The following is a 15,839-nucleotide window of genomic DNA, read 5'->3' as shown; positions in this document are numbered from 1 at the left end:
GAGTGTTGGAAATATGCCCTAGAGGCAATAATAAAAGTATTATTATATTTCATTGTTCATGATAATTGTCTTTTATTCATGCTATAACTGTATTATCCGGAAATCGTAATACACGTGTGAATACTTAGACCACACTATGTCCCTGGTAAGCCTCTAGTTGACCAGCTCGTTGTGATCAACAGATAGTCATGGTTTCCTGACTATGGACATTGGATGTCGTTGATAACGGGATCACATCATTAGGAGAATGATGTGATGGACAAGACCCAATCCTAAGCATAGCATAAAAGATCGTGTAGTTCGTTTTGCTAGAGCTTTGCAAGTGTCAAGTATCTCTTCCTTTGACCATGAGATCGTGTAACTCCCGGATACCGTAAGAGTGCCTTGGGTGTATCAAACGTCACAACGTAACTGGGTGACTATAAAGGTGCATTACAGGTATCTTCGAAAGTAGCTGTTGGGTTGACACGGATCGAGACTGGGATTTGTCACTCCGTATGACGGAGAGGTATCTCTGGGCCCACTCGGTAATGCATCATCATATTGAGCTCAATGTGACCAAGGTGTTGGACACGGGATCATGCATTACGGTACGAGTAAAGTGACTTGTCGGTAATGAGACTGAACAAGGTATTGGGATACCGACGATCGAGTCTCGGGCAAGTAACGTACCGATTGACAAAGGGAATTGCATACAGGGTTTGATCGAATCCTCGACATAGTGGTTCATCCGATGACAACATCTAGGAGCATGTGGGAGCCATCATGGGTATCCAGATCCCGCTGATGGTTATTGACTGAGAGCGTCTCGGTCATGTCTGCATGTCTCCCGAACCCGTAGGGTCTACACACTTAAGGTTCGGTGACGCTAGGGTTATGAAGATATGTATATGCAGAAACCCAAATGTTGTTCGGAGTCCCGGATGAGATCCCGGGCGTCACGAGGAGTTCCGGAATGGTCCGGAGGTAAAGAATTATATATAGGAAGTGCTATTTCGGGCATCGGGACAAGTTTCGGGGTTATCGGTATTGTACCGGGACCACCGGAAGGGTCCCGGGGGTCCACCGGGTGGGGCCACCTGTCCCGGGGGGCCACATGGGCTGTAGGGGGTGCGCCTTGGCCATCATGGGCCAAGGGCACCAGCCCCTATAGGCCCATGCGCCTAGGGTTTCCCCCTAGGAGGAGTCCTAGTGGTGGAAGGCACCCCTAGGTGCCTTGGGGGGGAGGGAAACCTCCCCTAGGCCGCCGCCCCCCCTAGTAGATCTCATCTACTAGGGCCAGCGCCCCCCCTGGCACCCCTATATATAGTGGGGGAGAGGAGGGACTTCACACACCAGCCCCTGGCGCCTCCACCTCCCCCCGTTACGTCTCTCCCTCGTAGTCTCGGCGAAGCCCTGCTGCTGTGACGCCCTGCATCCACCACCACGCCGTCGTGCTGCTGGATCTTCATCAACCTCTCCTCCCCCCTTGCTGGATCAAGAAGGAGGAGACGTCTCCCGTCCCGTACGTGTGTTGAACGCGGAGGTGCCGTCCGTTCGGCGCTGGTCATCGGTGATTTGGATCACGTCGAGTACGACTACATCATCACCTTGCAAGCTTCCGCAGGCGATCTACAAGTGGTATGTAGATGCAAACTCTCTCCCTAGACTCGTTGCTTAGATGAACTCATAGATGGATCTTGGTGAAACCGTAGGAAAAATTTTAATTTTCTGCAACGTTCCCCAACAGTGGCATCATGAGCTAGGTCTATGCGTAGTTCTCTTTGTACGAGTAGAACACAACTTTGTTGTGGGCGTGGATTTTGTCATCTTACTTGCCTCTACTAGTCTTTTCTTGCTCAACGGTATTGTGGGATGAAGCGGCCCAGACCAACCTTACACGTACGCTTACGTGAGACCGGTTCCACCGACTGACATGCACAAGTTGCATAAGGTGGCTGGCGGGTGTCTGTCTCTCCCACCTTAGTTGGAGCGGAATCGATGAACAGGGCCCTTATGAAGGGTAAATAGAAGTTGACAAAATCACGTTGTGGTGATTCGTAGGTAAGAAAACGTTCTTGCTAGAACCCAATTGCAGCCACGTAAAAGATGCAACAACAATTAGAGGACGTCTAACTTGTTTTTGCAGCGATTGATCATGTGATGTGATATGGCCAGAAGTTGTGATGAATGATGAATTGTGATGTATGAGATCATGTTCTTTGTAATAGGATTCACGACTTGCATGTCGATGAGTATGACAACCGGCAGGAGCCATAGGAGTTGTCATTATTTTTTGTATGACCTGCGTGTCATTGAATAACGTCATGTAAACTACTTTACTTTATTGCTAAACGTTAGTCATAGAAGTAGAAGTAGTCGTTGGCGTGACAACTTCATGAAGACACGATGATGGAGATCATGATGATGGAGATCATGGTGTCAAGCCGGTGACAAGATGATCATGGAGCCCTGAAGATGAAGATCAATGGAGCTATATGATATTGGCCATATCATGTCACAACTATATAATTGCATGTGATGTTTATTATGTTTATGCATCTTGTTTACTTAGGACGACGGTAGTAAATAAGATGATCCCTTACAAAAATTTCAAGAAGTGTTCTCCCCTAACTGTGCACCGTTGCTACAGTTCGTCGCTTCTAAGCACCACGTGATGATTGGGTGTGATGGATTCTTACGTTCACATACAACGGGTGTAAGACAGTTTTACACAGCGAAAACACTTAGGGTTAACTTGACGAGCCTAGCATGTGCAGACATGGCCTCGGAACACGGAGACCGAAAGGTCGAGCATGAGTCGTATGGTAGATACGATCAACATGAAGATGTTCACCGATGATGACTAGTCCGTCTCACGTGATGATCGGACACGGCCTAGTTGACTCGGATCATGTGATCACTTAGATGACCAGAGGGATGTCTATCTAAGTGGGAGTTCATAAGATGAACTTAATTATCCTGAACATAGTCAAAAGACCTTTTGCAAATTATGTCGTAAGCTCGCGCTTTAGTTCCACTGTTTAGATATGTTCCTAGAGAAAATATAGTTGAAAGTTGATAGTAGCGATTATGCGATCAGTAGAAAGCTTATGTCCTTAATGCACCACTCAGTGTGCTGAACCCCAACGTCGTTTGTCGATGTTGCGAACATCGGACATACACGTTTTGATAACTACGTGATAGTTCAGTTAAATGGTTTAAGTAGAGGCACCAAAGACGTTTTCGAAACGTCGCGGAACATATGAGATGTTTCGAGGGCTGAAATTGGGATTTCAGGCTCGTGCCCACGTCAAGAGGTATAAGACCTCCGACGATTTTCTTAGCCTGCAAACTAAGGGAGAAAAGCTCAATTGTTGAGCTTGTGCTCAGATTGTCTGAGCACAACAATCACTTGAATTGAGTGGGAGTTGATCTTCCAAATGAGATAGTGATGTTTCTCCAAAGTCATTGCCACCGAGCTGCTAGAGCTTCGTGATGAACTATAACATATCAGGGATAAATAAGATGATCCTTGAGGTATTCACGATGTTTGACACCGCGAAAGTAGAAATCAAGGAGCATCAATTGTTGATGGTTGGTGAAACCACTAGTTTCAAGAAGGGCAAGGGCAAGAAGGGATACTTCATGAAACGGCAAATCAGCTGCTGCACCAGTGAAGAAACCCGAGGTTGAACCCAAACCCGAGACTAAGTGCTTCTGTGATAAGGGGAATAGCCGCTAGAGCAGAATTACCCTAGATACTTGGTAGATAAGAAGGCTGGCAAGGTCGATAGAAGTATATTGGATATACATTATGTTAATATGTACTTTACTAGTACTCCTAGTAGCACCAGGGTATTAGATACCGGTTCGGTTGCTAAGTGTTAGTAACTCGAAATAAAAGCTACGGAATAAACGAAGACTAGCTAAAAGTGAGCTGACGATATATGTTGGAAGTGTTTCCAAGTTTGATGTGATCAAACATCGCACGCTCCCTCTACCATCAAGATTAGTATTAAACCTGAATGGTTTATTGAATCTCGATCGTAGTGATACACATTTTCATGCCAAAAGATATAAGATAGTAATGATAGTACCACTTACTTGTGGCACTGCCATGTAAGTCATAATGGTATAAAACGCATGAAGAAGCTCCATGTTGATGGATCTTTGGACTCACTCGTTTTAGAAAAGTTTGAGACATGCGAACCATGTCTATTGGTGTATACGCATGAAGAAACTCCATGCAGATGGATCGTTTGGACTCACTTGATTATGAATCACTTGAGATATGCAAATCATACCACATGGGCAAGATGACTGAAAAGCCTCGTTTTCAGTAAGATGGAACAAGATAGCAACTTATTGGAAGTAACACATTTTGATGTGTGCAGTCCAATGAGTGCTGAGGCATGCAGTGAATATCGTTATGTTCTTACTTCACAGATGATTCAAGTAGATGTTGAGAATATTCACTTGATGAAACACAAGTCTGAATTATTGAATGGTTCAAATAATTTCAGAGTGAAGTAGAAGATCATTGTGACAAGAGGATAAAATGTCTATGATATGATCATAGAGATGAATATCTGAGTTACGAGTTTTGGCACACAATTAAGACATTGTGGAAATTGTTTCGCAATTAATACCGCCTGGAACACCATAGTGTGATGGTGTGTCCGAACATCATAGTTGCACCCTATTGGATATGGTGCGTACCATGATGTCTCTTATCGAATTACCACTATCGTTCATGGGTTAGGCATTAGAGACAACCACATTCACTTTAAATAGGGCACCACGTAATTCCGTTGAGATGACACCGTATGAATTATGGTTTAGAGAAACCTAAGTTGTCGTTTCTTAAAAGTTTGGGGCTGCGACGCTTATATGAAAAAGTTTCAGGTTGATAAGCTCGAACCCAAAGCGGATAAAATGCATCTTCATAGGAAACCCAAAACAGTTGGGTATACCTCCTAATTCAGATCCGAAAGCAATATGGATTGTTTCTTGAATCGGGTCCTTTCTCGAGGAAAAGTTTCTCTCGAAAGAATTGAGTGGGAGGATGGTGGAAACTTGATGAGGTTATTGAACCGTCTCTTCAACTAGTGTGTGGCAGGGCACAGGAAGTTGTTCTTGTGGCACCTACACCAATTGAAGTGGAAGCTTGTGATGTTGATCATGAAACTTCGGATCAAGTCACTACCAAACCTCGTGGGATGACAAGGATACGTACTACATCAGAGTGTTGGAAATATGCCCTAGAGGCAATAATAAAAGTATTATTATATTTCATTGTTCATGATAATTGTCTTTTATTCATGCTATAACTGTATTATCCGGAAATCGTAATACACGTGTGAATACTTAGACCACACTATGTCCCTGGTAAGCCTCTAGTTGACCAGCTCGTTGTGATCAACAGATAGTCATGGTTTCCTGACTATGGACATTGGATGTCGTTGATAACGGGATCACATCATTAGGAGAATGATGTGATGGACAAGACCCAATCCTAAGCATAGCATAAAAGATCGTGTAGTTCGTTTTGCTAGAGCTTTGCAAGTGTCAAGTATCTCTTCCTTTGACCATGAGATCGTGTAACTCCCGGATACCGTAAGAGTGCCTTGGGTGTATCAAACGTCACAACGTAACTGGGTGACTATAAAGGTGCATTACAGGTATCTCCGAAAGTAGCTGTTGGGTTGACACGGATCGAGACTGGGATTTGTCACTCCGTATGACGGAGAGGTATCTCTGGGCCCACTCGGTAATGCATCATCATATTGAGCTCAATGTGACCAAGGTGTTGGACACGGGATCATGCATTACGGTACGAGTAAAGTGACTTACCGGTAACGAGACTGAACAAGGTATTGGGATACCGACGATCGAGTCTCGGGCAAGTAACGTACCGATTGACAAAGGGAATTGCATACAGGGTTTGATCGAATCCTCGACATAGTGGTTCATCCGATGACAACATCGAGGAGCATGTGGGAGCCATCATGGGTATCCAGATCCCGCTGATGGTTATTGACTGAGAGAGTCTTGGTCATGTCTGCATGTCTCCCGAACCCGTAGGGTCTACACACTTAAGGTTCAGTTACGCTAGGGTTATAGGGATATGTATATGCAGTAACCCGAATGTTGTTCGGAGTCCCGGATGAGATCCCGGACGTCACGAGGAGTTCCGGAATGGTCCGGAGGTAAAGATTTATATATGGGAAGTCCTGTTTCGGGCATCGGGACAAGTTTCGGGGTTATCGGTATTGTACCGGGACCACCGGAAGGGTCCCGGGGGTCCACCGGGTGGGTCCACCTGTCCCGGGGGGCCACATGGGCTGTAGGGGGGTGCGCCTTGGCCTAATGGGCCAAGGGCACCAGCCCCACATAGGCCCATGCGCCTAGGGTTTAAGGGGGCAAGAGTCCTAGGAGGGTAAGGCACCTCCTAGGTGCCTTGGGGGGAGGGAAAACCTGAACGCCCTGGCCTTTGGTTGCCTCCTTCTCCCTCCCCAACACCTCCTCCACCTCCATAGTGCTTAGCGAAGCTCTGCCGGAGTACTGCAGCTCCATCAACACCACGCCGTCGTGCTGCTGCTGGTGCCATCTCCCTCAACCTCTCCTCCCTTCCTTGCTGGATCAAGAAGGAGGAGACGTGGCTGTTCCGTACGTGTGTTGAACGCGGAGGTGCCGTCCGTTTGGCGCTGGTCATCGGTGATTTGGATCACGTCGAGTACGACTACATCATCACCTTGCAAGCTTCCGCACGCGATCTACAAGTGGTATGTAGATGCAAACTCTCTCCCTAGACTCGTTGCTTAGATGAACTCATAGATGGATCTTGGTGAAACCGTAGGAAAAATTTTAATTTTCTGCAACGTTCCCCAACAGTGGCATCATGAGCTAGGTCTATGCATAGTTCTCTTTGCACGAGTAGAACACAACTTTGTTGTGGGCGTGGATTTTGTCATCTTACTTGCCTCTACTAGTCTTTTCTTGCTCAACGGTATTGTGGGATGAAGCGGCCCGGACCAACCTTACACGTACACTTACATGAGACCGGTTCCACCGACTGACATGCACAAGTTGCATAAGGTGGCTGGCGGGTGTCTGTCTCTCCCACCTTAGTTGGAGCGGAATCGATGAATAGGGCCCTTATGAAGGGTAAATAGAAGTTGACAAAATCACGTTGTGGTGATTCGTAGGTAAGAAAACGTTCTTGCTAGAACCCAATTGCAGCCACGTAAAAGATGCAACAACAATTAGAGGACGTCTAACTTGTTTTTGCAGCGATTGATCATGTGATGTGATATGGCCAGAAGTTGTGATGAATGATGAATTGTGATGTATGAGATCATGTTCTTTGTAATAGGATTCACGACTTGCATGTCGATGAGTATGACAACCGGCAGGATCCATAGGAGTTGTCATTATTTTTTGTATGACCTGCGTGTCATTGAATAACGTCATGTAAACTACTTTACTTTATTGCTAAACGTTAGTCATAGAAGTAGAAGTAGTCGTTGGCGTGACAACTTCATCAAGACACGATGATGGAGATCATGATGATGGAGATCATGGTGTCAAGCCGGTGACAAGATGATCATGGAGCCCCGAAGATGAAGATCAATGGAGCTATATGATATTGGCCATATCATGTCACAACTATATAATTGCATGTGATGTTTATTATGTATTATGCATCTTGTTTACTTAGGACGACGGTAGTAAATAAGATGATCCCTTATAAAATTTCAAGAAGTGTTCTCCCCTAACTGTGCACCGTTGCTACAGTTCGTCGCTTCTAAGCACCACGTGATGATCGGGTGTGATGGATTCTTACGTTCACATACAACGGGTGTAAGACAGTTTTACACAGCGAAAACACTTAGGGTTAACTTGACGAGCCTAGCATGTGCAGACATGGCCTCGGAACACGGAGACCGAAAGGTCGAACACGAGTCGCATGGAAGATACGATCAACATGAAAATGTTCACCGACGATGACTAGTCCGTCTCACGTGATGATCGGACACGGGCTAGTCGACTCGGATCGTGTAACACTTAGATGACTAAAGGGATGTCTAATCTAAGTGGGAGTTCATAATTTGATTAGAACTTTATTATCATGAACTTAGTCTAAAACCTTTGCAAATATGTCTTGTAGATCAATGGCCAACGCTAATGTCAACATGAACTTCAACGCGTTCCTAGAGAAAACCAAGCTGAAAGATGATGGCAGCAACTATACGGACTGGGTCCGGAACCTGAGGATCATCCTCATAGCTGCCAGGAAACAATATGTCCTAGAAGGACCGCTAGGTGACGCTCTCGTCCCAGAGAACCAAGACATTATGAATGCTTGGCAGTCTCGCACTGATGATTACTCCCTCGTTCAGTGCGGCATACTTTACAGCTTAGAACCGGGGCTCCAAAAGCGTTTTGAGCATCACGGAGCATATGAGATGTTCGAAGAGCTGAAACTAGTTTTCCAAGCTCATGCCCGGGTCGAGAGATATGATGTCTCCGACAAGTTCTACAGTTGTAAGATGGAGGAAAACAGTTCTGTCAGTGAGCACATCGTAAAGATGTCTGGGTTGCACAACCGTATGACCCAGCTGAACATTAACCTCCCAGATGAGGCGGTCATTGACAGAATCCTCCAGTCGCTCCCACCAAGCTACAAGAGCTTTGTGATGAACTACAACATGCAGGGAATGGAAAAGACCATTCCTGAAGTGTTCTCGATGCTGAAGTCAGCAGAGGCTGAAATCAAGAAAGAACATCAAGTGTTGATGGTCAATAAGACCACTAAGTTCAAGAAGGGCAAGGGTAAGAAGAACTTCAAGAAGGACGGCAAAGATGTTGCCGCGCCTGGTAAGCCAGTTACCGGGAAGAAGTCAAAGAATGGACCCAAGCCTGAGACTGAGTGCTTTTATTGCAAGGGAAAGGGTCACTGGAAGCGGAACTGCCCCAAATACTTAGCGGATAAGAAGGCCGGCAACACCAAAGGTATATTTGATATACATGTGATTGATGTGTACCTTACCAGTAATCGTAGTAACTCCTGGGTATTTGATACCGGTGCCGTTGCTCATATTTGTAACTCACAGCAGGAGCTGCGGAATAAACGGAGACTGGCAAAGGACGAGGTGACGATGCGCGTCGGGAATGGTTCCAGAGTCGATGTGATCGCCGTCGGCACGCTGCCTCTACATTTACCTACGGGATTAGTTTTAAACCTCAATAATTGTTATTTAGTGCCAAGTTTGAGCATGAACATTGTATCTGGATCTCGTTTAATACGAGATGGCTACTCATTTAAGTCTGAGAATAATGGTTGTTCGATTTATATGAGAGATATGTTTTATGGTCATGCTCCGATGGTCAATGGTTTATTCTTAATGAATCTCGAGCGTAATATTACACATGTTCATAGTGTAGATGCCAAAAGATTTAAAGTTGATAACGATAGTCCCACATACTTGTGGCACTGCCGCCTTGGTCACATTGGTGTCAAGCGCATGAAGAAGCTCCATGCCGATGGACTTTTAGAGTCTCTTGATTATGAATCGTTTGACACGTGCGAATCATGCCTCTTAGGTAAAATGACCAAGACTCCGTTCTCCGGAAAAATGGAGCGAGCAACCAACTTGTTGGAAATCATACATACCGATGTGTGCGGTCCAATGAGCGTTGAGGCTCGCGGAGGATATCGTTATGTTCTCACTCTCACAGATGACTTGAGTAGATATGGGTATGTCTACTTAATGAAACACAAGTCTGAGACCTTTGAAAAGTTCAAGGAATTTCAGAATGAGGTGGAGAATCAACGTGACCGAAAGATAAAATTCTTACGATCAGATCGTGGAGGAGAATACTTAAGTCATGAATTTGGTACACACTTAAAGAAATGTGGAATCGTTTCACAGCTCACGCCGCCTGGAACACCTCAGCGAAACGGTGTGTCCGAACGTCGTAATCGCACTCTATTGGATATGGTGCGGTCTATGATGTCTCTTACCGATTTACCGCTATCATTTTGGGGATACGCTCTAGAGACAGCTACATTCACTTTAAATAGGGCACCGTCTAAACCCGTTGAGACGACACCGTATGAATTATGGTTTGGAAAGAAACCTAAGCTGTCGTTTCTAAAAGTTTGGGGATGCGAAGCTTATGTCAAGAAACTTCAACCTGAAAAGCTCGAACCCAAGTCGGAAAAATGCGTATTCATAGGATACCCTAAGGAAACTGTAGGGTACACCTTCTACTTAAGATCCGAAGGCAAGATCTTTGTTGCCAAGAACGGATGCTTTCTGGAAAAAGAGTTTTTCTCGAAAGAAGTAAGTGGGAGGAAAGTAGAACTCGATGAAGTACTACCTCTTGAGCGGGATAGTGAAGCAGCACAGGAAACCGTTCCTGTGATGCCCACACCAACTGAAGAGGAAAACCATGATAATGATCAAGGTACTTCGGATCAAGTTACTGCTGAACTTCGTAGGTCCACAAGGACACGTTCCGCACCAGAGTGGTACGGCAACCCTGTCCTGGAAATCATGTTGTTAGACAACAATGAACCTTCGAACTATGAAGAAGCAATGGCGGGCCCGGATTCCAACAAATGGCTTGAAGCCATGAAATCCGAGATAGAATCCATGTATGAAAACAAAGTATGGACTTTGACAGACTTGCCCGATGATCGGCGAGCGATAGAAAACAAATGGATCTTTAAGAAGAAGACGGACGCGGATGGTAATGTTACCATCTATAAAGCTCGACTTGTCGCTAAGGGTTATCGACAGGTTCAAGGGATTGACTACGACGAGACATTCTCTCCCGTAGCGAAGCTAAAGTCCGTCCGAATCATGTTAGCAATTGCCGCATACTATGATTATGAGATATGGCAGATGGACGTCAAAACAGCATTCCTTAACGGGCATCTTAAGGAAGAACTGTATATGATGCAGCCGGAAGGTTTTGTCGATCCTCGGAACGCTAACAAAGTATGCAAGCTCCAGCGATCCATTATGGACTGGTGCAAGCATCTCGGAGTTGGAACATTCGCTTTGATGAGATGATCAAAGCGTTTGGGTTTATGCAGACTTATGGAGAAGCCTGCGTTTACAAGAAAGTGAGTGGGAGCTCTGTAGCATTTCTCATATTATATGTAGATGACATACTCCTGATGGGAAATAATATAGAATTTCTGGACAGCATTAAGGCCTACTTGAATAAGTGTTTTTCAATGAAGGACCTTGGAGAAGCTGCTTATATATTAGGCATCAAGATCTATAGAGATAGATCGAGACGCCTCATAGGTCTTTCACAAAGCACATACCTTGATAAGATTTTGAAGAGATTCAGAATGGATCAGTCCAAGAAGGGGTTCTTGCCTATGTTACAAGGTATGAGACTGAGCTCAGCTCAGTCACCGACCACGGCAAAAGATAAAGAATAGATGAGTGTCATCCCCTATGCTTCAGCCATAGGATCTATTATGTATGCCATGCTGTGTACCAGACCCGATGTAAACCTTGCCGTAAGTTTGGTAGCAAGATACCAAAGTAATCCCGGCAAGGAACACTGGACAGCGGTCAAGAATATCCTAAAGTACCTGAAAAGGACAAAGGACATGTTTCTCGTTTATGGAGGAGACGAAGAGCTCGTCGTAAAGGGTTACGTCGACGCTAGCTTCGACTCAGATCTGGATGACTCTAAGTCACAAACCGGATACGTGTATATGTTGAATGGTGGAGCAGTAAGCTGGTGCAGCTGCAAGCAGAGCGTCGTGGCGGGATCTACGTGTGAAGCGGAGTACATGGCAGCCTCGGAGGCAGCACATGAAGCGATTTAGGTGAAGGAGTTCATCACCGACCTAGGAGTCATACCCAATGCGTCGGGGCCGATCAAACTCTTCTGTGACAACACTGGAGCTATTGCCCTCGCAAAGGAGCCCAGGTTTCACAAGAAGACCAGGCACATCGAGCGTCATTTCAACTCCATCCGTGAAAATGTTCAAGATGGAGACATAGAGATTTGCAAAGTGCACACGGATCTGAATGTCGCAGATCCGCTGACTAAACCTCTCTCGCGTGCAAAACATGATCAACACCAGAACTCTATGGGTGTTCGATTCATCACAATGTAACTAGATTAGTGACTCTAGTGCAAGTGGGAGACTGTTGGAAATATGCCCTAGAGGCAATAATAAAAGTATTATTATATTTCATTGTTCATGATAATTGTCTTTTATTCATGCTATAACTGTATTATCCGGAAATCATAATACACGTGTGAATACTTAGACCACACTATGTCCCTGGTAAGCCTCTAGTTGACCAGCTCGTTGTGATCAACAGATAGTCATGGTTTCCTGACTATGGACATTGGATGTCGTTGATAACGGGATCACATCATTAGGAGAATGATGTGATGGACAAGACCCAATCCTAAGCATAGCATAAAAGATCGTGTAGTTCGTTTTGCTAGAGCTTTGCAAGTGTCAAGTATCTCTTCCTTCGACCATGAGATCGTGTAACTCCCGGATACCGTAAGAGTGCATTGGGTGTATCAAACGTCACAACGTAACTGGGTGACTATAAAGGTGCATTACAGGTATCTCCGAAAGTAGCTGTTGGGTTGACACGGATCGAGACTGGGATTTGTCACTCCGTATGACGGAGAGGTATCTCTGGGCCCACTCGGTAATGCATCATCATATTGAGCTCAATGTGACCAAGGTGTTGGACACGGGATCATGCATTACGGTACGAGTAAAGTGACTTGCTGGTAACGAGACTGAACAAGGTATTGGGATACCGACGATCGAGTCTCGGGCAAGTAACGTACCGATTGACAAAGGGAATTGCATACAGGGTTTGATCGAATCCTCGACATAGTGGTTCATCCGATGACAACATCGAGGAGCATGTGGGAGCCATCATGGGTATCCAGATCCCGCTGATGGTTATTGACTGAGAGCGTCTCGGTCATGTCTGCATGTCTCCCGAACCCATAGGGTCTACACACTTAAGGTTCGGTGACGCTAGGGTTATGAAGATATGTATATGCAGAAACCCGAATGTTGTTCGGAGTCCCGGATGAGATCCCGGACGTCATGAGGAGTTCCGGAATGGTCCGGAGGTAAAGAATTATATATAGGAAGTGCTATTTCGGGCATCGGGACAAGTTTCGGGGTTATCGGTATTGTACCGGGACCACCGGAAGGGTCCCGGGGGTCCACCGGGTGGGGCCACCTGTCCCGGGGGGCCACATGGGCTGTAGGGGGTGCGCCTTGGCCATCATGGGCCAAGGGCACCAGCCCCTATAGGCCCATGCGCCTAGGGTTTCCCCCTAGGAGGAGTCCTAGTGGTGGAAGGCACCCCTAGGTGCCTTGGGGGGGGAGGGAAACCTCCCCTAGGCCGCCGCCCCCCCCTAGTAGATCTCATCTACTAGGGCCGGCGCCCCCCCTGGCACCCCTATATATAGTGGGGGAGAGGAGGGACTTCACACACCAGCCCCTGGCGCCTCCACCTCCCCCCGTTACGTCTCTCCCTCGTAGTCTCGGCGAAGCCCTGCTGCTGTGACGCCCTGCATCCACCACCACGCCGTCGTGCTGCTGGATCTTCATCAACCTCTCCTCCCCCCTTGCTGGATCAAGAAGGAGGAGACGTCTCCCGTCCCGTACGTGTGTTGAACGCGGAGGTGCCGTCCGTTCGGCGCTGGTCATCGGTGATTTGGATCACGTCGAGTACGACTACATCATCACCTTGCAAGCTTCCGCACGCGATCTACAAGTGGTATGTAGATGCAAACTCTCTCCCTAGACTCGTTGCTTAGATGAACTCATAGATGGATCTTGGTGAAACCGTAGGAAAAATTTTAATTTTCTGCAACGTTCCCCAACACAGAGTGGTACGTAATCCTGTCTTGGAAGTCATGTTGGTGGACAACAATGAACCTACGAGCTATGGAGAAGCGATGGTGGGCCTGGATTCCGATAAATGGCTTGAGGCCATAAAATCCGAGAGAGGATCCATGTATGAAAACAAAGTGTAGACTTTGGCAGAACGGCTCGATGGTCGGAAGGCTAATGAGTACAGATGGATTTCAAAAGAAAGACGGACAATGATGGTAAATGTCACCATTAAGAAAGCTCGACTTGTCGTTAAGATATTTTCTGACAAGTTCAAGGAGTTGATTACGGTGAGGTTTTTCACTCGTAGCGATGCTAAGAGTCTGTTGGAATTGGATTAGCAGTTACTGCATGATTGATGAAATCTTGCAGATAGGATGTCAAAACATTGTTTCCTCGACGTTATACTTGAGGAAAGGTTGTATGTGATACAACCGGAAGGTTTTGTCAATCCCAAAAGATGCTAATAAGTATGCAAAGCTCCAGCAATCCTTCTAAGGACTGGAGTGAGCATCTCGGAGTTGGAATGTGTGCTTTGATGATGATCAAATATTTTGGGTTTGTACAAAGTTTACGAGAAACTTGTATTTCCAAAGAAGTGAGTGGGAGCACTATAGAATTTCTGATGAGTATATGTTGTTGACATATTGTTGATCAGAAATGACGTAGAATTTCTGGAAAGCATATAGGGTTATTTTGAAAGTGTTTTTCAATGGAAAGCCTGGATTAAGCTACTTGAACATTGAGCATCAAGATCTATAAGGATAGATCAAAATGCTTAATAATACTTTCAAATGAGCACATACCTTGACATGATCTTGAAGGTGTTCAAGATGGACCAGTCAAAGAAGGAGTTCTTGCCTGAGTTGTAAGGTACGAAGTTAGGACTTAAAGCTCGACCACGGCAGAATAGAGAGAAAGGACGAAGGTCGTCCCCTATGCTTAAGACGTAGGCTCTTCAGTATGCTATGCTGTGTACCGCACCTGAAGTGTGCCTTGCCATGAGTCAGTCAAGGGGTACAAGAGTGATCCAAGAATGGCTCACAGGACAGCGGTCAAAGTTATCCTTAGTAACTAGTGGACTAAGGAATTTTCTCGATTATGGAGGTGGTAAAAGAGTTCGTCGTAAAGGTTACGACGATGCAAGCTTGACACCTATCCGGATAGCTCTGAGTAGAGAGACCGGATACATATAATGGAGCAATAATTTAGAATAGCTCCAAGTAGAACAGTTATATGGAATAGCTCCAAATAGAGCGTGGTAGCTGCATCTAGGAGATGACATAGAGATTTGTAAAGCACACACGGATCTGAAAGGTTCAGACCCGTTGACTAAAACCTCTCTCACAAGCAACATGATCAAACATAAAACTCATTGAGTGTTAATCACATAGTGATGTGAACTAGACTACTGACTCTAGTAAACTCTTGGGTATTAGTCACATGGCGATGTGACCTGTGAGTGTTAATCACATGGCGATGTGAACTGGATTATTGACTCTAGTGCAAGTGGGAGACTGTTGGAAATATGCCCTAGAGGCAATAATAAAAGTATTATTATTATATTTCCTTGTTCATGATAATTGTCTTTTATTCATGCTATAACTGTATTATCCGGAAATCGTAATACACGTGTGAATACATAGACCACAATATGTCCCTAGTGAGCCTCTAGTTGACTAGCTCGTTGTGATCAACAAATAGTCATGGTTTCCTGGCTATGGACATTGGATGTCATTGATAATGGGATCACATCATTAGGAGAATGATGTGATGGACTAGACCCAATCCTAAGCCTAGCACAAAAGGTCGTGTAGTTCGTTTGCTAGAGCTTTGCCAATGTCAAGTATCTCTTCCTTTGACCATGAGAGCGTGTAACTCCTGGATACTGTAGGAGTGCTTTGGGTGTATCAAACGTCACAACGTAACTGGGTGA

Source organism: Triticum dicoccoides, chromosome 4A, assembly GCF_002162155.2.
Source record: "Triticum dicoccoides isolate Atlit2015 ecotype Zavitan chromosome 4A, WEW_v2.0, whole genome shotgun sequence".
NCBI lineage: Eukaryota > Viridiplantae > Streptophyta > Magnoliopsida > Poales > Poaceae > Triticum > Triticum dicoccoides.
This window is presented reverse-complemented; position numbering follows the sequence as displayed.